Below are 22,328 nucleotides of genomic sequence, written 5' to 3'. Positions count from 1 at the left end.
TCAGGGATATGTATGTACATAGCTTAAAACTGCACAGTATTAAGTAAAAGTTATTTCATCTTAAATGCTCCACTGGAAAATGCCTACATAAGTATATTATGCCTACATAAGTCATGAAACAAGATGCTGTAGAAACAACAACGATGTATTCCCCCAGACGACCCTGTCACCCCCCATCTAATCCCTACTTCTCCCATACCCTTCAACCCCTAATCTCGAGCCCCCTTAAAACTCTCCACACTGCTCTAAAAAATCTTTATTATAAGATCAACCTTGTGTGATTTTTCTCAATGTAATCAGGTTCATTAGATCTGCGTCTGTGCCTGTTCTTTCATGTTCCGCCACTAAATACTTTAATATTGGAGTAGTTTGTCTCAAAATTAAGTAGGCCCCAGATGACCATCTATATAATTCAAGGTCAAGTGTCTTCTCTAGTCATCCTTCCATTTACTTCTACTTTGTAGTGTTGATTCGTTTTTCATGTTATTGGTCTAAAAATGTGAAATTCATCCATATGTGTCTGCAGTTTTAAAAAGATCTGTCAAATACATTTTGAATTCTTGTGATGAGATAAGTGTCTGAATTGACACCATAACTGAAGAAACACTTTAACTGCAGCGAAGGGAAGGGTGACGACAAAAAAATAAAAACCTTCAATATCATTCTCTACAGTGGATACCACTGATGTGGAAAGGCCACTTATCCATAGATGGATTTCCACAAAAAAATGTTTCAAATATGGCCTGTGGACATTGAGGGCTGTTGTTTTTTAATTGAGCAAGTATCTAAAATTGAGAACTACAACATATGCGTCAAAGAGCAAAGTTCAGTAATATTGATTTTATTTTGAAAACAAATTAAATAATCCTTATGTCAACCTCCTCAATTGTTTCAAGTTTAATTTATTTAAGCATCTAAAATTGGATAGATACCAATACCAGGATGGGCTTGATTTAAAAAATAAACTCAGCTTCACAGGCTGAGAGAGAGAAATTTGTCAGGCTGTGCTGCACTGCCCCTGTTTAGTTCCAGATGAAATATTACTTTCCAAGATTTCAAATCCTCCCACAATAACATATCCATACAAATGTACTGCTTAATGTTCAAATGCATCTCCATCTGGTTACATGGTGTCTTGTAAACTATTTCAAGCTACGTATACAGCAGACAAGAACAGACAGCTAGTGGTGAGGTGACAGACCCAATCTGTTATACTGTACCCTGTATATGTTACAACTGGATACTGCTGTTCTGGAGAAATTAACAATACTCTCAGACCGCCTGAGGGCAATTCAGAAATGTCTTTTCAAAAAAACTCTAAAAATCTTCCATCCATTTTCCAAACCGCTTGTCCTACTGGGTCGCAGGGGGTCTGGAGCCTATCCTGGAAGCAATGGGCACGAGACCAGGAACAACCCAGGATGGGGGGCCAGCCCATCGCAGGGCACACTCACACACCATTCATTCACACATGCACACCTACAGGCAATTTAGTGACTCCAATTAGCCTCAGCATGTTTTTGGACTTTGGGGGGAAACCGGAGTACCCGGAGGAAACCCCACGACAACATGGGGAGAACATGCAAACTCCGCACACATGTGACCCAGGCGGAGACTCGAACCCAGGTCCCAGAGGTGTGAGGCAACAGTGCTAACCACTGCACCACCATGCTGACCCTCTTACTATCTTGACTTATGTATTTAACATATTAAGTATTAATATGTATTAGTATGTTATTCACATTAACCTACTGATTAAAGTGATCGGTACTTTTGATATTTATGTTTAAGCAATGCATTTTTTTTTTATTACCATTGTAGAATTAAGATTAACCCTTGTGCAGTGAATATAACAGAAGCTCTTACCCAGTATTTTATCCTTTACAATCAAGTATAACGACGTAATGGTGGTACACAGGGCGTAATACTTTCCGATGTGGTACGTGGTATAATAACTGAAACACTCCTCCAGATAGTTTTAGATGTCCTGTTTTCAAATCATACTTAAATTCGCACTGCTGATCGATCATTTTCTATTTTTCCACAGAGACTAAAAGTCAAGAATGAGCTTTTCTAATTAGCGCCCCTCCCCTTCCTCCCAGTCAGCAAGTTTTAACTCCAGCTTTTCTTTTCGTTTTTTTTTCTTGGCTAAAAAACTGCCCCACTTGGTTCTGGGTGTGTATGTGTATGTGAGCAGGTGATTTCAATATTATTGTTTATCCCAATATGATTTATTTAAAACACTGCATTTTTCTTGGACATTGCCCTAGCCCTGCGGCCAGGCTTTTTGCATGTCAGTCCTTCCTGCTTCAGCAGGTGAGCCTCCAAGTACCTACTGCTGACAGGATTTTGACTGCTGACTACAAACCACACAACCAAGGTGGATGAAGTTCTGAGTACAGATGAGTTAGGCAGAAGACAGGGTTATTCAAGTTCAGAAAACTGTTCAAGATCAGGAAATTGAGCTTAGACACATAGCAAAACCTAAAAATAAACCAAACGTCAGAACCTCAACAAATCCAAATGGCAAAACCAAAGAGAACTAGAAAACTGAGCATGGGTGGATAGTTTATGCCCAGAAAGAAAAAATCCAGACCAGTATTTTGTTTCAACCAACCAGTAGAGCATAAAGGGTCACAGTCACAGAGTACTCAGCTCATTGGTTGAAACAAAATCTTGGTCTGGATTTTCACTTTCTGGATTTGAATTTTCCACCTCTGGCTGAGAAATCAGAAACAGATTCAGAAAACCAAAGCAAGAGACAAGCTCACCAAGGCCAAATAGAAAAGAATAAAATCACAAGTCTGAGCAAGGAGACCGACTAGCACATGCTTAAAAAAAACTGATTGTAAGTGTAAGTGATTATGCATTAAAATGCTCTTTAGGTGGATGTAGCCATGGGGAACAACCAGATCTGTAGCAGATAACTAATGAAATGCATTCTGGGCTGGATGTGACAGCCAGAAACCAAAATTTGATAAGAATTAAAGTAAATCCATCATTCTTCTAACTGCTTATCCTAGTTAGGGTTGCAGGTTCTATAATAAATATAAAAATATGACTGACTATGGTGAGCGGAGATATCTGAGAATCCTAAATATGCTATGACTTGCCAGCATAACAAGAAATCAATGTTAAATGTCTGTACTACTCCTGTGCAGCTATACGTTTAACTGTTGAAAAGATGGTGGCACAGGAGGTAGTGCTATCGTTCGGCAACTGGAGGGTTGCCGGTTCGAGCCCTGGTTCCTCCTGACTCCATCAAAGTGCCTTTGAGCAAGACATTGAACCCCAAATTGCTCCTAGTGAGCAGGTTGGCACCTTGCATGGCAGCCTCCGCCACCGGTGTATGAATGTGCGTGTGGATGGGTGAATGTGAGGCATGAAATGTAAAGCGCTTTGAGTGCTCGTAGGAATAGAAAAACGCTATATAAATGCAGTCCATTTACCATTTGAAAAGTGAGTTAATCCAATGGTGAACTATAGAAAGTTTCCAGTTTAACCTTACATATCACAATTACATATTTAAGTACTGTTCCCAGGGAATCTTCCAGTTCTTTGTTGAGGTAAGGCATGTTGTGCTAAAGTCCTATGAAAATCCAAGCAATTAGGGCCAGTGTGATCACCTGCTATTCCTGGACGTTTACTTGGCTACTCCACCTCTCTCTGGTGATGCTGCCACATGCTGGGTTACCGATCAGGACTTTTATAACTAACTCATACACTATGAACAGACCCCACTCAATCCCATAGTCTCTTTTGTCTTCGGCAGTGCACTGATCACTAAAATGAGCGATCCAAATATAGATGGCTGGGCAGGTCTCCCGTTCGCTGTTCTTTTACTTAGACAAACATGTACTGCACTTAAAAGCTCCGGTGCACTGCAGGAATTTCATGGCCACTGAACCGCGGATGGCACGGCTTTAGAACCACGACGGGAACAACTTAGGCGTCCCGACAAGCTGGCTGCGGTTCGTCGCCGTTTTCTGGGCTCCTGATATGGCTTTAGTGTCACTTTGTAAGGTTTGTTTTCGCACCTGTGGGTCGCGACGTGCCATGCATAAGAAATGATAGCAGAATAAGCTTCACACATGAAGATTGTCTGACGGAGTATTACCGCGCACCGCTTATCATACGAAGCAAGGCTGGGTTTTATCGTTGTAAAGTTTGGAAAAAATACCCTCTGTCAAGTGATTACTTATCGCCCGGGTGAAAACTGGCTAGGTATATAAAAATATATTAACAATATGAGCCGAGGTCGACCCGTTCTAATAACTTTTATATTGCTTTTATCACTATATGAAGACTAAGAAAAACAAACCATGTCATTAACCGTTTAGACTAATGAACAGCTTAGAACGTAATAATTATTTCCTATTAAGCAAGATTGACGCCGCCAATGTTGAAGTTGTACGAAATATCGGTGAATAACCAGATGTTGGTGTGATATATGCCATTGCCAAGTATCTATTTACAAATAAATAAGGAATTTGATGAAAAGCAGAAAGGCTCCGCTTACCGCAGTCCGTCGCCCCGCTCCGTCAGTTGGCTTCCAGTTTAAAAGCACAAGCTGCCGAGCGCGTTCCGGACAAACTCCAGGCGAGACACGCTCGCGATTCCCCGCGCGTATCCCGCACACGCCTGCATCTGCAAGCCTGTTTAACGTATGTAGGAGGAGGGTCGATTCAGTGCAAGTCTGGTTCGCATCGGCAGGAGGAGGAGGCTCGGCTCTCTTTGAGGAGACAAGCTAAGCCGTTTCATGGAGCATCCCCCCTCCCCAAGAGTATCTGTCATTTGCTGTTGCAAGCAGCGAGCACCATAAATCCCAGCCTTCGACAGTTTAGGAAATGACACAGGCAAACACAGATATATTACGCATAACAAACGCAGGCACACATTCTAGGTAATATTATTTTACAAATAATGTGTTATTTTCAAACCCTAGCTGGTACAATATGGTAATTAACAGTAATTTAAATACTTAATGACATACTTCATTGGTTTAGTCAGAAACGAGCAGAGTGAACTCGTGATTGTACGAACCAATCCTACATCTGGAATAAGGTATATAGTTGCAAATACTATTATTGTGAAATATTCCAAATGAATGTTGGCTTTAGGTGAATAATAAAATCAAACGTTTGTTGGGAAACAAGAAATTTTGGAGATTTTAATGACATTTACATGTATATCTTAGGTTTTCGATTGTAATGGCGTCCCGTGATCAGTCGTCAAATCATTTTTGTACCGTATCGATTCACAGTCAAATTTTCACATATTATGCACAAAAACTAACATGTAATCCTAATAATAATATACTATTACTTAGAGAGAAGATGTGTTTTTTCCAGTTTCATACTATGCTCACCTTTTCAGTTTTGTTACAAAATGGTCATATTAATATGGATATATCACACAAATAATAGTGCGCCGTGGCTTTATCTAAAGAGTGGTTCTTAATTAAAAGTCCTTCTTGCCTGCATGGTCTTTTATACCTACAGCCTCTGTCCCCTGTGTCTACCTGTCTTAGGCTAGCATCTGCCTGTCCACTCCCTCAGTGGGTCTCAAACACACACCTGTTAATTCTTACGTGAATAAGTGGATGTTGCCGATGTCTGTCAGAGCTCCTTCTAGATGTAATCGTGCCTCTGATCGCTGTCAGTACATCTGGACTGAATTCCCAAACCACAAAAGCAGCACTCATTAAGTATGCATGGTTTGCATTAAATTTAATTACTTTATTCTTTTATATGAATACATTGAACTGTATCAGAAAAAATACATTCCACTTCACTCTCTGTATATGCAAAGAAATACCACATACTGTTTAAAAATGTATTTGATAAAACGGTTGGGAATTGGACCATTTAGTTAAATAGAATATGGCAGACTCAAACGAAATGGAGGACATCGTAAGATATCCATCTTCAAACCATTTTCTTGGTCAGGATTGCGGGAGCCTTCCTCAGGGAACACAGGATGCAAGGCTGGGGTATATCCTGTCCCATCAGAGGGCACATTCTGTAGGAAGTTTAGAGGTGCCAAAATCCTAACTTCATGAATGTGGACTGCAGGAAGACACCCCTGTGACACAGGGAGAATGTGTAAAAGTCCCTCCACATCTGGGATGTTCAAGGCAAGGTGAGGGGTGCCAGAGCATCTGCCTGTTTTGCTTGAATTATTGAAAGTGTCTCCCTGATTGTGCCTTTTTCAATCATCAACGATAATGTGAATAATACCAACCCCCCAGGTGCAGCACCTCCCCCCCCCCCAAACAGTCTCGGCACTGACCCACTCCACATGAAGAAGGGACATGAACCCCCAACCTTGGTGATGTGAGGTAACAGTGCTGGCCACTGAGCCACCAGTGATGATGAGATCCATTTGCAGTAACACCATGTTTACCTCCCATATCTCTACCATTTGAGTTGTTTTCCAAAAACACGCAGTAGGTCATAAGGCAGATACAGATAAAGAAAACCAAACCCATGTTGTGATCTGAATCCATAATCCAAGTACAGACAGGTCAGGAAGTTGATAAAGCACCATGGGAAATTCTTTCTTATACATCCTCCCCCTCAGCAACAGTTAGACGATGTCAGTTTCCACTGTTATGCTGATAATACCCAAATTTATCTAGTACTAAATCTATTCATCACCACCAATGCCCCACGCGGAAACCTATCTGCAGTCACGACCCGAAAGACCCGAAACTTTCTGAAGTTCACCTGCGATAAAATTGAACTCAACCTCATTGGTTTTAAATCCATCCTTTATAATGTTACCTCTATTTCCTTACATATCAATTGTATGGCAGTCTCCTCACTGTAAAATTTTGGATCTCTTCACTTACATGGTTTACATGGTCTTGCTTCCCCTTTATCAGTCTGATCTTCTTTTCTCAGCCCTATTGCATTTGCAGTCTATGATCTTTCTCTTTTGAAGAAAGAGTTCCTCTGTCCACACCCTACAGCCTTGGTGATTGAGCCTTCTCTAGCATATCCCCCTCATCTGTGAAATTACCTTCCTCTGGATGTCTTCAGGTATCTCCTCAGAGCGTTATTGTTTTCCAAGTCTTTCTAGTTTTTTTTTTCCCACTAAACGCTCTTCCTTCAAGCACTTTTGATCAGCATTTTCTCTGCTTTGTTAGCATTGCCCACTATGTTTGTCTTTCTTGTTTCTTCACTTTTATATCTTCCATCATTTCAAGTTGTACTTGTCTGAATAAACTGCAATACTACCTTTTCACTAATATTGTCCAACCACTATTAATTTTCATATATTTCACCAAATAGCCACCCTTTGCTCTGATTACTGTTTTGCACACTCTTGGCATTCTCTCAATGAGCTTCAAGAGGTAGTCACCTGAAATGGTTTTCCAACAGTCTTGAAGGAATTCCCAGAGGTGTTTAGCAAGTGTGCAAAGCAGTAATCAGAGCAAAGGGTGGCTATTTTGAAGAAACTAGCATATAAAACATGTTTTCAGTTATGTCACCTTTTTCTGTTAAGTACATAACTCCATATGTGTTCATTCATAGTTTTGATGCCTTCAGTGAGAATCTACCAATGGTCATGAAAATAAAGACAACACATTGAATGAGAAGGTGTGTCCAAACTTTTGGCCTGTACTGTATTTATTCAGAATTTGTACTTTGTATTTTCTTTTAAACTGACTTATGTTTTTACTTTGTTTTAATTCTTCTGTAAACTGTTCCATAATTTAACCCCGGCTATTCAACTAAAAGTAAAACAAAGACAATATATTAAATTTTGAAACTGAGAAATGTTATTGTTTTATGACAAATATATGCTCAATTTGAATTTGATGCCAGCAACACATTTCATAAAATTTGGGACAGGGGCATGTTTACCACTGTGTTGCATCACCTCTTCTTTTAATAACATTCTGTAATTGTTCAGGAACTGATGAGACAAGTTGATGGAGTTTTGAAAGTGAAATGTTGTCCTATTCTTGCCTGATATAGGATTTCAACTGCTCAACAGTTTGGGATTTCCTTTGACGTATTTGTTTCATGATGCGCCAAATGTGAAAATAACTTTACAATCCTCAGAACAAGGTCATTGTAAATACTTCATATTCTATTAAAATGAGGTTATGGGGTCTTATTAAACACTGTCATCCCCCTGTCATGCTCCAATGTAGAATATTCATACTGTAGTTTAGCTGTGAGAATAATCACTGCATATTGCTATTTGTGTTAGGAAGATATGTCACTTCCTAGAAGGTTGCCACAATAGTCACATTACTACTGGGTCCTTGAGCAAGGCCCTTAATGCCAAGTACTCCAGGGGTGCCAGATAAATGGTTAACCCCAAACACTGGCCTTACCTGTACATTTGTGTGTGTCTCCTAGGAGAGCAATTGGATCTACAAAGACTGAAGTTTTGTTATACTTGCAGCCTGACACTGCAGCCTAAAATGACAAGAACATTAGCTTTGGAATCATGCTCTCTCCACAACTGACTTTTTAAAAATTTCATGGAAAAACCCAGAAAACAGACAGCGTCGGGTCATTTTCTCGCCTCTTTCAGGTCCTGCCTGACTTGTGTCTGCAGAAGAGAGAGATGAAGTCAAGGGCACACCACTGTAGGGCTCACAGCAATCCACCTCAGAAAATTAATGAGACACTGCACTGTTTGTGTTGGGAGTTCTGACAGGAATGAGATCTCACCTGTATAGATCGCCACACACGTACAATACTTCAAATGGGAAAGGTGTGATAACACATAGGTCTCTGTCTCTCTGCATCGGGTTGTGTACGAGATATACAGATGCCATTGTCCACTGTTTGTGTGTTTACTAGAGACTGAAAATTTACACCCAGTTATGCAAATCATATGAAGATTTCATTTTTGTTGTAAATTCCTGATCCCAGAAAAGAATGCTTTGTAAACATACTCATAAGCATCAGTAAGACAATAATACTAGGGCCTTCAAACACCAGAAAAAGTGGACAATGAGATTTCCATATTTGTTTTAGTTACAAAGTTTTATAAAAATGTGCACAGCTCTGCTGCATTGTAATGATGAGGAGCCTGAAACCAAATGCAAAGCAAGACATCTTTAAAGATATAAGCCAAACTCGTAGTTAAAAACCAGAAAACAGGGATGGAAACCAGGCAGACAGACAGAATGTGAGATATAATCCAACACTGGAGTCGATAAACAAAAACTAGTGAGGCAGACAAAAAAAGATTCTAAACAAAATCAAGAGTCGGAATCAAATTAAAAACAAGCCAGGGAAGAGGCAGTTGAGCAAAGCAGAGACTGTAATGACAAGAAGTACACGATATCTCACAAGTGTTCAAAGGCAGGAAGAGGATAAATGTATGCATTGAATAATTAAGGACAGGTAGTCTCAATATAATAAGGAAAGGCAGCGTGCAGGACAACTGAGCATAATGGACATACATGAACCTCAAATACTTCCCATATTTACATATCTAGGTAGTAGATTGTTATGTCTAGACTGCTAGAATATAATTGGGCAACATTAAGATCAGCCATTTCTCTATCCCAGAACTGTTCTGTCACAACCTGCAAAAGTGACTAATTACAGGAAGTCTGAGTTCAGCTTTTTCTGGGAAGTAATTTGGCTTAACACTGCGGTGTCCAGGCTCCTAGAGAATCAGGTTAATTACTTTTATTTTGCTTCTCTCCTTCAGAGATCAAGTTGGGGGAAGCATAAAGAAAATTTCCCCAAGGGAATCAATAAGTTGATATTATATTTATTTATTTATTTATTTGCTTTGTACAGTTTCATTCTCTGTTTAAATGGATAACCTTTATTTTACCTAGAAGGTTAAATGACCTAGATAGAATATGCATGCTAACCCACCACTGAAGGTGACCATCAAAGATGTTTAATTTTTCAGCTTGCAGGATGAATTAAGCATTTTATTATAACAACACATTATTATAACTATTTTCTATAAAGCAAGTCACATTATTTTAACTTAAAGCACTTTTACAAAGAGTATATAACCATAAATCTGGGACAAACCGATATTTGCTCCATTTAGCCTTTAATTATGTTGCTACTCCATTCCTTTTTTTAATCACAGACTTCTTTCTGGATCGAACAGAACAGCGTCTCTGTTCACAGCTCAGTTCATATGACTTCCGACAGGCGTGAGGATGGTGGCCAGGCATCCACACAAGACCTCGCAATAAATTCAGAGGCTAAAATCAGGACAATTTCCTCGGGAACTCACTTGTCAAAATAAATATATTTAATCTCATTTAACATTTTCAACTAGCTTACTCAAAGCTTCCTTCGAAATTCCCAAACTCCTGTTATTTGTATGTAGAGGCTCACACCAACACAATGGGAAGTAGCCATACAGAATATAACAAAATCAGTCAGAAAGAGAACAGGTATATTGGTCACCGAGAGCTGTACATCATTTGGCCTCACGAGTGTGTATCAGTTGAAATGATGCTGTATTTGCACAAGTATATCAGAATGCTTCAGATTTTAGGTATCCCATCTTGCACTCCTGTCTGAGATACACACACATATGCAAGTGATATGGATGCTTGTATTTAGAGCACAGGGTCAACCATTCATCCAGCTACATTTTTAAAGAGGTTAAGGGGCTTGGTTGAGGAAATTGACTGCGCTGCCAAGGACAGAATTCAAACCAGTGGTCTCCCGATCACAGACACAGTGGTCTCCCGATCACAGGCACAGTGGTCTCCCGATCACAGGCACAGTGGTCTCCCGATCACAGGCACAGTGGTCTCCCGATCACAGGCACAGTGGCCTAACCTGCTGAGCCTTATACCACCCACCAGAAGTGCAGTATTCTGCAGCTTCTGACTCAATTAGAGCAGACAAAACTTGACCTGTAGCCATCATTCATCACCAATATAGTCACTACAGAGATGCACTTGCTGTTTTTCCTTTTTCTCACTGACAAATACAAGAATCTAGATCTTCTGTTTTGCAACAGGATTTGTGTGCTGGGTCATGGATTTAATAACAAAAAGAAGGAAGGTCTTTATAAAAAGGAACAAAAGTTCCACATTTATTAACAGATGATCAGCCGTAGCACAGACAGGTAAGTTTACAAATCACTCACATATGGGGTACGCCTTAATGAAAACATGCAGCTATGCTAAACATTGAACGTTTACAACACTTATCTACAATGTTAATGTCACAATCTGGCGCGGGGAGAGCGGCGATCGTGCGAGGCGAACGGACAGGAAGTAGGCGGACAGGCAGAAGTCGGGGTAAATCAGGGGTTTAATAAACAGACTGGGAGCAGGAGACATGTAACGCCAACTAACATCAGGAAACATCAATGACAGACCAGGAAAACTGGGGAGACCAGGACTTAAATGCACAAGACTGATTGAAAGCAAACGGACACAGCTGGGTACAATCCGGGAAACACACGTGGGTAGGCAGGGGGCGTGGCACACAGGAGGAGCCGATGAGCAGGGCATGACAGTTAACACACAGTCACACACTTTAAGTTACATTATATGTACATTTACATGTTGCAAATAATATTGGCTTGGCCAAATGCCTGATGGTAACCGGGAAAAATTTAAATATTTATTGGTACAGTGCCAAGATATTTTTCTTGTTTCACCAATAAATGGCTGTTTTGGTTCAATAAAAAAATCAGCATCAGTAATGTCAACCTGACTGAAGAACACCATTGTCTTGTGTGGCTGGACAACGTGACCTGAAATATATCTGCAATCGTAGCATCAAGTCTGCCAGCATTTTCACTCCATTATTCATCTTGCTGTCAGATGTCATCGGGTCTATTCTGTTCAGGTTTCATCGGTTCTCATTTCTCCTAGATATGTGTGCAAATAAAAACTTATTTATACCACCGGAGATTTTACATTTACTGGAGATATTCAGGTTAAGTACCAGCTGAAGCACATAACAACAAGGCCTCTCCAGAGATTAGATCCGGCAACATTGGTTATATACATATCGTTTCACCTTTTACATTCCTTGTTGAAGGTGAAGAGCTTTGCGGCAATCTGCTCTATAAAAGTAATTTGAATTTATTGAAAAACCAATTGACTAGAGAATAGGCCTCTGAAAATGGTAAATAACTGACTGACTCTATCAGCATTAAGAGACTGTTAACATAAGACTTGTGAGTAGCTGATACCCTCAAATGCAATCAGTGATTGGCTTAGGGCTTTTACTACATTTGACAGCTCTGCAGTTTTTTAAGGTACCCTGATTCACAATTTAACTTGGCAAAATGGAGAGAACTAAGCTTTGGATATCATATCATGTATACCATGCAGACACTTTCCTTGGTACAATTGTCTGGGAATATTATGGGAAGGTACATAAATAAAAGTCAAAAGTCACCAGCTATAGATAACATGTTTTTGTGGCAGTAAGATCATAGCTCCTATACTCATGTGCTCACTTGCCACATAGCCTCTGTATTCATATATCACACTGGTACTCTGCTCATTTGGACATGTGTCACACTGCTCCTATACTCCTAAACACATTCTGACACCCTATTGGGTTTGTACTGTCAACCACAAAGCCTACAGAGCTTAAATTGTAAATAGAGTTTTTACTGGAGAATGACGAGAAGATCCTACCCTACATGCTTCATGACCAGTAACACTTATAGCAGCATTTGTGGACTTACAAAACACCGACTGCAATGTTAGTGCATGGTTCCCACATAGAAATGCTGTCAGCTTTTCACAGTGAAGGTATTTGTGAATAAGCCTTTTAAAAACACTAGTCACATAAGTTTATATACAGACAGATAGCAGAGGAAGCCAACTTTCATTTGACTGAAAACAAGAAGCTCCAGGGGAAGGAAGTGCGATACACTTGAACAGTGTATCCCAATCCAGTCCTCGGGGGGCCATGTCTTTACTCCCTCCAATCTCCCTGCTAGACAGTCCACATTTTTGGGCACCCATACCAGGAGCTGGGAGGGAGCAAAAACATGGACTGTCTGTAGCTCCTCAAGGACCGGATTGGGAAACACTGCACTAGAATACATTTGAAAGTTTTGTCAGTAATAAAAATTAAACAATGCAATTTGTAAGGAGGTCAAATTCTGTGCATAGAGAATATTGGCGCACACTTATCTGGATTGGTGTGGGATCCCACTCCTAACCAATCATGCAAAGCAAGCATGTATTACATAGCTTACACTGACCATGGTAACAGGTATGCAAATGGAGCTGGCATATGTTAAATCTCCTTCCTATTACAAATCTCTTTCCTGTACAGTAGTTGTCTTCAGATTTCTATGAGAACAATGTGAAGAAGTAGCAAGGCCACATAAGGCAATATCTACGGTATGCCTTTGCACATGATTAGAAGGCAGCTTAATGATGTAAGGAGCCACCCACCGACCCAACAACAGAATCCAATTGGGCAGCCGAAGGCACTGAATGCGTTTAGGTCTTTTTGTGTCCTTCTAAAAAAAATATTTAAACTTCAGATCCAACTAAATTACTCCATATTCAACTCCAACGTATATTAATTTTATGGCTATTTTAGAACAGTTCAGCTAAGATTTCTACTTAATTTAGGGTTATTCTGATTACTTCCAGACTCATGTTTAATTAAGCTCATTTACCTTCGACTGTGATGTTGCACAGGATTTGCTTTTGGCCAATTAAGCTATGTCTTTAACATCCCCTCTGTGCTTCAATCTTTTATGAACTCTGTATTTCAAGAGCATCAGCATACTGTAATGCTGTGCCGTCCCCAGTACTCTCTGTAGTGATTTCCGGCTGTGGGCAGAGGAGCTCCCGTACCATACTGTAATGCTGTGCCGTCCCCAGTACTCTCTGTAGTGATTTCCGGCTGTGGGCAGAGGAGCTCCCGTACCATACTGTAATGCTGTGCCGTCCCCTGTACTCTCTGTAGTGATTTCCAGCTGTGGGCAGAGGAGCTCCCGTACCATACTGTAATGCTGTACCGTCCCTACTACTGTCTGTCTGTCTGTTCATCATCTTGTGCTGCTATGGCACAACCAGTATGACAGTATCCTCTCTTAGAATCTGAATAATTTTACAGAATAAACGTAAGTCACCATGTACAGGCTGTGTCCAAGGATCTTCTTTTGGTATAAATGGTCATACTAAAACAAAATGAAATGAGTTACAAAAATAACACAACAGAGTATTACCAATGAGCAATAGATTGATTAGCTACATCAGTTTACATTCAGAAGCAATTTGTCTTGCCATGGTGCAGCAGTGACATTTAACAACCAGAAAACAGAGTACAGAACAGAGAACATTGAAACACAAAATATGTAGTCATGTACAATCACCTGGGAGAGTTCTGGAATTACTTCATGGAATGCTGAGCTAAGGTCAATAAACAGTATCCGTATGTAGGATCCAGGATGATCTAGGTCTTGTAGCATGTTGTGAAGGCTCTTAGTGATGACATCATCTGCAGACCAATTAGTCCTGTAAGGAACCTGAAGGGCAATGAGACAGTACTGAAGTCTTCTTTAGGTCTTCATATGCACAGAGGTCAGAGAAGCTAGCCTGTAGTCATTTAGACTGATTCTCACTTGTTTGTCTACTGGAATAATGATGGTGCCTTTGAAGCAAGAGGAGATACTGCATAGGTCCAGAGATTAATTTAAAATGTCAGCAAATGCTGGTGTCAGCTGATTTGCATTGGTCCATGGATGCAGGGGAGACAGAATGCAGGTCCAGGGCTTTTATGGTTTTTTGTTCTTGAACAGTCTATTGACATCCTGACTGTTAGAGCTGGTGGGGGGGCAGACAGGTGATATATTAATAATAGGGGAAGGGGCAATTCTAGGTTAACTAACGCCTTTCATACCTACAGCAGAATCTGTTTAGTTCATCAGGCCATCAATACAATGGGTGTTTTGTGACTTTCCACACTGATTGTAGGTTGTTGGCTGAGAGCTATATTTCCAGCTTTTACGAGTACCTATGCTTAGCTGCTCTGATTCCCATCTCCAGTTCTCCAGTCCTTCTCCAGTACCTGTCAGTCTTGAAGAGGTCATTATCCCCTTTGTTAAAGGTTCCCTCTTTTGTCCTACGAAACTGCCTGAATTCTCCTGTAAACCATAGCTTATTGTTGTTGTAAATAACCCCGGACCTTGTGGGAATATCATAGTTCACACAAAAGCTGATCTATGATGTCACAGTGTCTCAGTGCAAAGCTGCTGAAGGCTTTAAATCTCTTAATAGTCTTATTGATGGATGAGCCATGACTTAAAGCTTTTATTGAGGCTATAACAATCTGCTATAGCTGTCATTGTTTGTGTAACTATGAGTCAGCTAAAATAATGATGACAGAACCCTGTCTTGCAGATGGAAAAATTGATGCGTAGGACTGCTGATTATTGTATTCATGGTTTACCTAGCTTGGTCATTGATTATGCAGGCAATGACTCACAATACTGTTCAATTACAGTTGGCAGGGATGAATGCAGGCCTGTTGGGAGGAGGCAGTTTACTGACTGCTGGGAGAAAAGAGTCCCAGTAACACTTCTTGGCACATTGTGGTGGGATACGCTGATGACTAAAGGTGTCAGGGTCTGTACCATCTGACCCTGCCCTTTGTGTCTCTTCCCCATTCAGCCTGCAGGTGGTGCTGGTCATCCTGTTTTTCCCCTCTGTCTCTTAGCCCTTTAGCCTTGTGTGTTTTCCCGAAGAATAAGAGCTCATGGATTGAGTGACTGGCCTAGAAGCTGACACCAATCCAGTCATGGGTTTGAGTATGGCCTTTGGCCTGCCTTACTGCTCATTTATTTTTGGCTTTCATTTTACCCTTTTGGTTTTTCTTGTATCTTTTATACTTTATCCTTGTGTTCCTAATTTGGTTTATCCTGCCTGCTTGTTGCCCCCTTTTTTTGTTTGCGTGTTCTTTGGTTCTTAGTTATTCGTCATCTTATTAGCTATCAGTGTTTCATAGTGTTCAGTGTTTGTTGGAGTTCCCTTGCTCTCTGATTAGTTCATCGTAATGCACCCCACCTGTTTCTAGTTAATCTGTGTTCCCTTTGATTGGTTGAGTTGATTACACCTGTGCTTTGTTTACCCTGATGCCTTGTGTGTATTTAAGTGCCTGTTCTCACTCAGGTTGTTAGTCAGTCATTGTAATATGTGCCTGTGCTCATGCTATGTTCCTTTGTCTGTTCTTGCTCCTGATTTTGCCTTCTTGCCTGAATTTACTTATGTTTGGTATCTTGTTAGTTTAGCCCTGGTTAGTCCTGTTTCCCTGGCCATGTTATTTTAGCCTCTTAGTTAGTTCTGTAGTTTTCCCCAGATTGTTTTGGCCCCTTTTGGTCGTTTTGGTTTCATCGTTTACCTCATCGTGTTCATTTTATTTTTAAATAGCCCCTTGTCTTGGAGCCGCAAAGTCGATTGTCGTCTTTCCCTGCCTGCGCCGTGCCTTGAGTCCGTGACAAATGGTGCTTATGGATATAGCATTATAAGGAGATAAGCGACAGGGTCATAATGGTCAACGCCTTTGCCATCTTACAGCACCTGCCTCTGGGAGGTCCAGGTTCAGCTCTCTAATAAACCAGCCTCCTGGCCCAAATTGTCATTTAAAAACATATATATTGGCTAGTATGGAATGTTAGAACAGTACTGCCAATCCCGTCCTTGGGGATCCACAATCTACAGTCTACCAACCAGGAGCTGGGAGGGAGGAGAAACTTGGACTGTCTGTGGGTCCCTGAAGACTTGGGTGGGAAATACAGTGTTAGAACAATCACAATAGCTTTTTGCACACAGTGAAAGACCTTAGCCTTCCCAAATAGAACAGAGTGCTCAAGTCTTTCTTGTACAGAGCATCTATGTTGTCCATCCAATCCAACTGGATATTTCTCTGGTTCTCCTGGGATTTGTATAACCATACCACCTCCACGGCCTATAAGCTATCTGGCATGATGGATGTCCACCACCAGCTGCTTTGTCTTACTGATGTTAAGGTACAGCAAAGTCTTGCTGCACCACGTGATAAAGTTCTAGTTACACCTCCTGTACTCTTGTTCTTCTACATTTTCAGTGTACTTGACAGTAGTGGAATCTTCACAGAATATGTGTGGGTGGCACAGTTTGGAATTGTACTTGAAGTCTGTGTAGAAGGTGAACAGGTGAATCCTACCATCTTACTCACCGCCATCTTCAACACACAGTCCCAGAGCATTACAAACTGTTTGCTGCTTGCTGTGTAATCCATGAGTCAGGACACTGTTGAGGCACCACCCCGCATTTCCTGGGGCTTGTTCCCCAGTTGAAGAGGCTATATGATATTGAAAGCACTGCAGTCAAAAAACAATCCTGACCAGACTCCTCAATCTCTCTATGTGCATCATCTACCCCTATATGTACCCCTATACCTGTAACTGCTGAGGGTCCAGGCTCTCCTTCACTGAAGGTTTCTTACTGATGTTATTACCATCTTCAACAGCATCTTATCTGGTGTGTCTATCAGATACAGAACATTTGATGAAACTAACTATTTGCAATTAGTAACATAAGCAGTAATTATGTAGATATGTGTCCTTTTCCTCCTGGAATAGGCTCTATACCTTGTACTGGATAAGCAGTATGGAAGATGGATGTTATGCAACACAGTTCATTCAACAGCCATACAGCAAATGGGACTGTGAAAATAGGTTCACAAGCAATACTTCATTGTGTGCTGTTTCTGGCACTGTTTCACTGCATTACATTTGTATAGATTAGACTCCAGTAGTGGGCAGCATGAACCCTGGTAACAATGAGTTAGCTAGGTTGCTTCTGGTTTGCTTGCTATTCAATGGCATTAAACTAAACATAAGGTACCAGAAAAAGAGGCAAGAGTTCACTGTCCCTGGGTCACACATTTCTGTCAAAGCAATCTACATATTGAACTTACTCAGAGCTGTATAAAACAGCTGCCATATCCACACAATGCACATCCTTTCTTTTGTCAGTGAAAATATAGTAATACATATTATTGTCTCTTGCTGTCCTGCCTAAAAAACAAATCACTTATAAACAGTCTATGTCATCAAGAATGGGTCATACTTTGTCTATTTCTCTGCATGTGGAAGCCTGCAGTCTATTTCCAAAAGCAAACTGATCTGAACTTACAAGCTGACCTGTGAATAAACAAGATGACTGGGAGGCTGCTCACTGATGCTGACAATGTCATTAACATGTTATAAGACTGCACTGTCAGAAGGTACCTATATCTGAACTAGACAGGCTTGTGCTCCATTTGGAGAAAAATGTCAAAATAGAAATTGCATCTCAGGAAAAATGGCCTTGGTCTGTGTCTCAGGTAATTGCCAGATGGAGGGTATTTGTAACCCAACACAGTGTTAGTCACCTCAGTGCCTCTTTGGGGGTCAGTAGCTGTCAGCTGTTATAATTTTCAGCAGCGGTATAAATGACAGGGATGCGATCAATGACACACCTTGCCCCTGAATGCAATGGGGCTAGTGACTGAAGCACCTTGACAATAACAATGTAACCAAAGCTATCTCTGACCCATACGCAAGCCCTGCTTTTAAAAGAAAATGAGTCAAAATAATTTTTTAAAAAGTGTATAATTTTAGAGGAAAACAGAATGAACAAAAAACCTTAAAGGCAGGAAGTCTTTTATCCTAGGATATATAATTGGGTGCTGTGCACCACTCAGATTCGCTAAATCAAAGGAATATAAATTATTAATTTGTGTCGCTAGGCAAGGAGTGCTTGCGACTGCTGTAGAGCCTTGATGACCACAGTAAGGAACAGGAAAACACCTTTTTTTCAGTGGGCAGCTTAGGTGGACAGCCACTTCATTCTGTTGATGGATGGCTGCAACACTATTTGTTCTGGTGGTGGATAGTTGTCTGTATACATATTTAATATGAAAAGGTGATCGCCTAGAAAATTTTGAATATGCTACAATGATCACTGTTTTAGCCTGTAGCCATTTCTTCTTCTATCCAGCTATCAGCCAAAAACGTAGTACACAGTTTTCTGGTTTCTGTATTGTATATCAGGCAAGACAGGCATATGGTACAGTAGCTGGCAGGGATATCAGTGAATCAGAGGGCACACACTCACACACTAAGGGCATTTTACCCACACTGATTAGCCTGCTCGCTTACCTTTTCTTACTGGGAGAAACCCACACAAAACTGGGAGAAAACAGGATAGTATTTAAACCCCTAAGAGTTGTAGTGTGAGGCAACAGTGTTACCCAGTTTTGGATCCCCAAGCTGGCCTAGAGGAAAGAGGAGTAGCACTGCACTAGATGAAGAAACATGAGGAGACTGTCTGGGTCAGTTGAAATAGTTTATTATTGCCAGGGTGTTTCAGAGAAAGCGTAAGTGAACTTCAGGGAGAGCCAAGGCCAACACAAGAAACAAAACAGCCCCAAGCTGGAACAAAAATGACCATCAACTAACTTACAAAAGAAAAGGTACAAACATACAAGTCAGCTCCATAACAACTCAAGGGAAAACAGGAGAAAAATGTGTTATTCAAACTAGAATTGTAGCTCTTCCTTACAAGCTTTCTAAGGCAGAGGTAACAGAAAAACAATGAAACAAAGGTAAATCGGTGTTTGAGTGACCAGCAGCTACAGGAAACACATGAAACCTGACCTAACCAGTAGTATACCATAAGGAATAGCCTGACAGAGAGCTCTCACAAACACATGAAACCTGACCTAACCGGTAGTATACCATAAGGAATAGCCTGACAGAGAGCTCTCACAAACACATGAAATGTGACCTAACCGGTAGTATACCATAAGGCATAGCCTGACAGAGAGCTCTCACAAACACATGAAATCTGACCTAACCGGTAGTATACCATAAGGAATAGCCTGACAGAGAGCTCTCACAAACACATGAAACCTGACCTAACCGGTAGTATACCATAAGGCATAGCCTGACAGAGAGCTCTCACAAACACATGAAACCTGACCTAACCGGTAGTATACCATAAGGCATAGCCTGACAGAGAGCTCTCACAAACACATGAAACCTGACCTAACCGGTAGTATACAATAAGGCATAGCCTGACAGAGAGCTCTCACAAACACATGAAACCTGACCTAACCGGTAGTATACCATAAGGAATAGCCTGACAGAGAGCTCTCACAAACACATGAAATCTGACCTAACCGGTAGTATACCATAAGGAATAGCCTGACAGAGAGCTCTCACAAACACATGAAACCTGACCTAACCGGTAGTATACCATAAGGCATAGCCTGACAGAGAGCTCTCACAAACACATGGAACCTGACCTAACCGGTAGTATACCATAAGGCATAGCCTGACAGAGAGCTCTCACAAACACATGATGCTCCAATAAAACTCCGAAATGATAAATTAGGACTTTTGTTTGTAGGGTACTATTTCATAGTTAATTAAGTTTGGGAACTTTGCATATAAAAAAACCCTGAAACGACATAGCTGTATGGGAAATTGGTATTAAGGTATTTCCATACATTTGATGGCATTTACAATGCCATATTGAAATATATTTAACACATTGACTTTATGACTTTCATTACAATTACTTTAAAACATAACAATGGATGGTCCTGTAGATATAGAGGAAAGTGACATTGTTTACTTTTTAAAGCACTTCAGTGGCTGCTTTGGTCATAATCTGAGTCACTATTGAACCATAGTTATAGAATTTCTGCAGCGACAGCACAAAATACACTTTTATGTCTATTTTTCAGTTTTCTATGTATTTAAATGTCTCGTTTTTAACTTTGATAATTTCATGTAAATATTATTTTTATTTACAGAAAATTTAGCAGGTAATTTTGTGAACAATACAATTGTCATGGTGGACATAAGTGCAACAGACGTCAGTTTTCCTTACATTTTCACACGCAATATTTAGCATTTCATTATTCTTGTTAAAATGGTGGTTGTTGACTTTGCAACAAGTAAAAATAATTTGTTGGCAATGTAAATGAGGGATTGGTACTGATAAAACAGAATGGCAAATTGTGCAAAGTAATTTACAAGTACTCCCTGACTAGTGCATTTATCAACAGGAGGGCACTCATTGGTTGCAGGGGCTCAGACTTCAGCCAATGACACAAAGGACAGGAACACCAATAGCCAATAAGGAAGAAGAGGAGGAAACCCATAGACCAGGATCTGAAAGCAGCACAAAAGATCTTAACTCTTCGCAGTCTTTACATTATTGTAGCGGAATGTAACAACCAGTGAGCCACCCATTAGTTATAGTACTAATGATAATTAAATGCATGTTATATTTATTTATATAAAAGGGGCTATTCTGTATGATGTAGGACCAGGTTTCTCAACCACTTACTGGGACATCCCCCCTGTCGGCAAAATTTATGGAGGGAGAGATCCCCCCTAAACCACCGGCATGATGTAGGAAACTCTCCTGCTGTGCATATTTGTGACAAAGTCCTCAGTCATCATCGCATGTATCCAAATCCTCTTTAAGGTATTGTAGCCTCCATTCAAACCTGATTCATAGCAAATAGAGTGGAACCCGCTTACATTGACTAGGGTTATAGTGATCAACTACTTATATGGATCAAAATGCTTCAGACAGAATAATTTCTACACAAATTCTGTTTAAATAATTATCTTATAGTAATCAAGTAGTCCGCTTACAGTGTTCATTCAGGGTCTTTTTGTACAGCACGCTATTTATTTACTTTATTTTGCTTTTATAAGCTTGCTTTGCCTTTTGGAAACCCATCTGCTTCCAACTAGCTACCGGGGCCTAATGCTGTGCGCACAGAAAACATAACGGGAAAAAGTCATTTTCTCTCAATGACAAATATAGACTCATCGAAGCTTATGATAAACTGCCAAAAACTAGCCACTGAGGTGCAACGGCAAAACAACAAGCTGTATTACAATATTTTACTGTATTGAAGTGCCGAGCAGACCGAGGAGCGATGGGAGGCAGACTGTCACAAAGTTGTTCTGTATGTTACTCCTTAAAGGGACCCCACAACAAGCAACAATAGCATGAAAGGCATGAATGACAGGGAAACACAGGAAAGTTACACTAAGGACCGTAAGGCACACGCATGACATGCGAAGATCAGGCAAGAACCGAGTAAAATCACAATTAACGGAACAACCAGATACACAGCACAAGAAGTATCTACACTATAACAAATACAAACAGGGGCTATTTACAAGACATACGTGGGGTTATGTAAATGCGCTCACGAGGCATGCCAGGACATGCAGATGCTGCCGGCGCTACAGTATTATAGCGTATTTGAATTAGTTCAGTAATTTAATTTGTACACTACTGTAATTTGAAACAGCTCTAATGTATT

General features: G+C 40.5%; 1 protein-coding gene across 1 annotated transcript in view; it reads right to left on the bottom strand.

The window, feature by feature from the left end:
- The window catches only part of LOC125749495 (brorin-like), a 32,429-nt gene extending 27,544 nt beyond the window's left edge, over positions 1-4,885 (bottom strand). Inside the window, exon 1 of the mRNA XM_049026801.1 lies at positions 4,520-4,885. The gene's annotated coding sequence lies outside the window, so the exon portion shown is untranslated. The remainder of the gene's footprint in view (positions 1-4,519) is intronic.
- Positions 4,886-22,328: the final 17,443 nt, after the last annotated feature.

The sequence above is a fragment of the Brienomyrus brachyistius genome, chromosome 9 (assembly GCF_023856365.1).
Source record: "Brienomyrus brachyistius isolate T26 chromosome 9, BBRACH_0.4, whole genome shotgun sequence".
Taxonomy (NCBI): domain Eukaryota; kingdom Metazoa; phylum Chordata; class Actinopteri; order Osteoglossiformes; family Mormyridae; genus Brienomyrus; species Brienomyrus brachyistius.
Note: the sequence above shows the minus strand (reverse complement) of the source record. Positions and strands in the feature narration are given on the sequence as shown.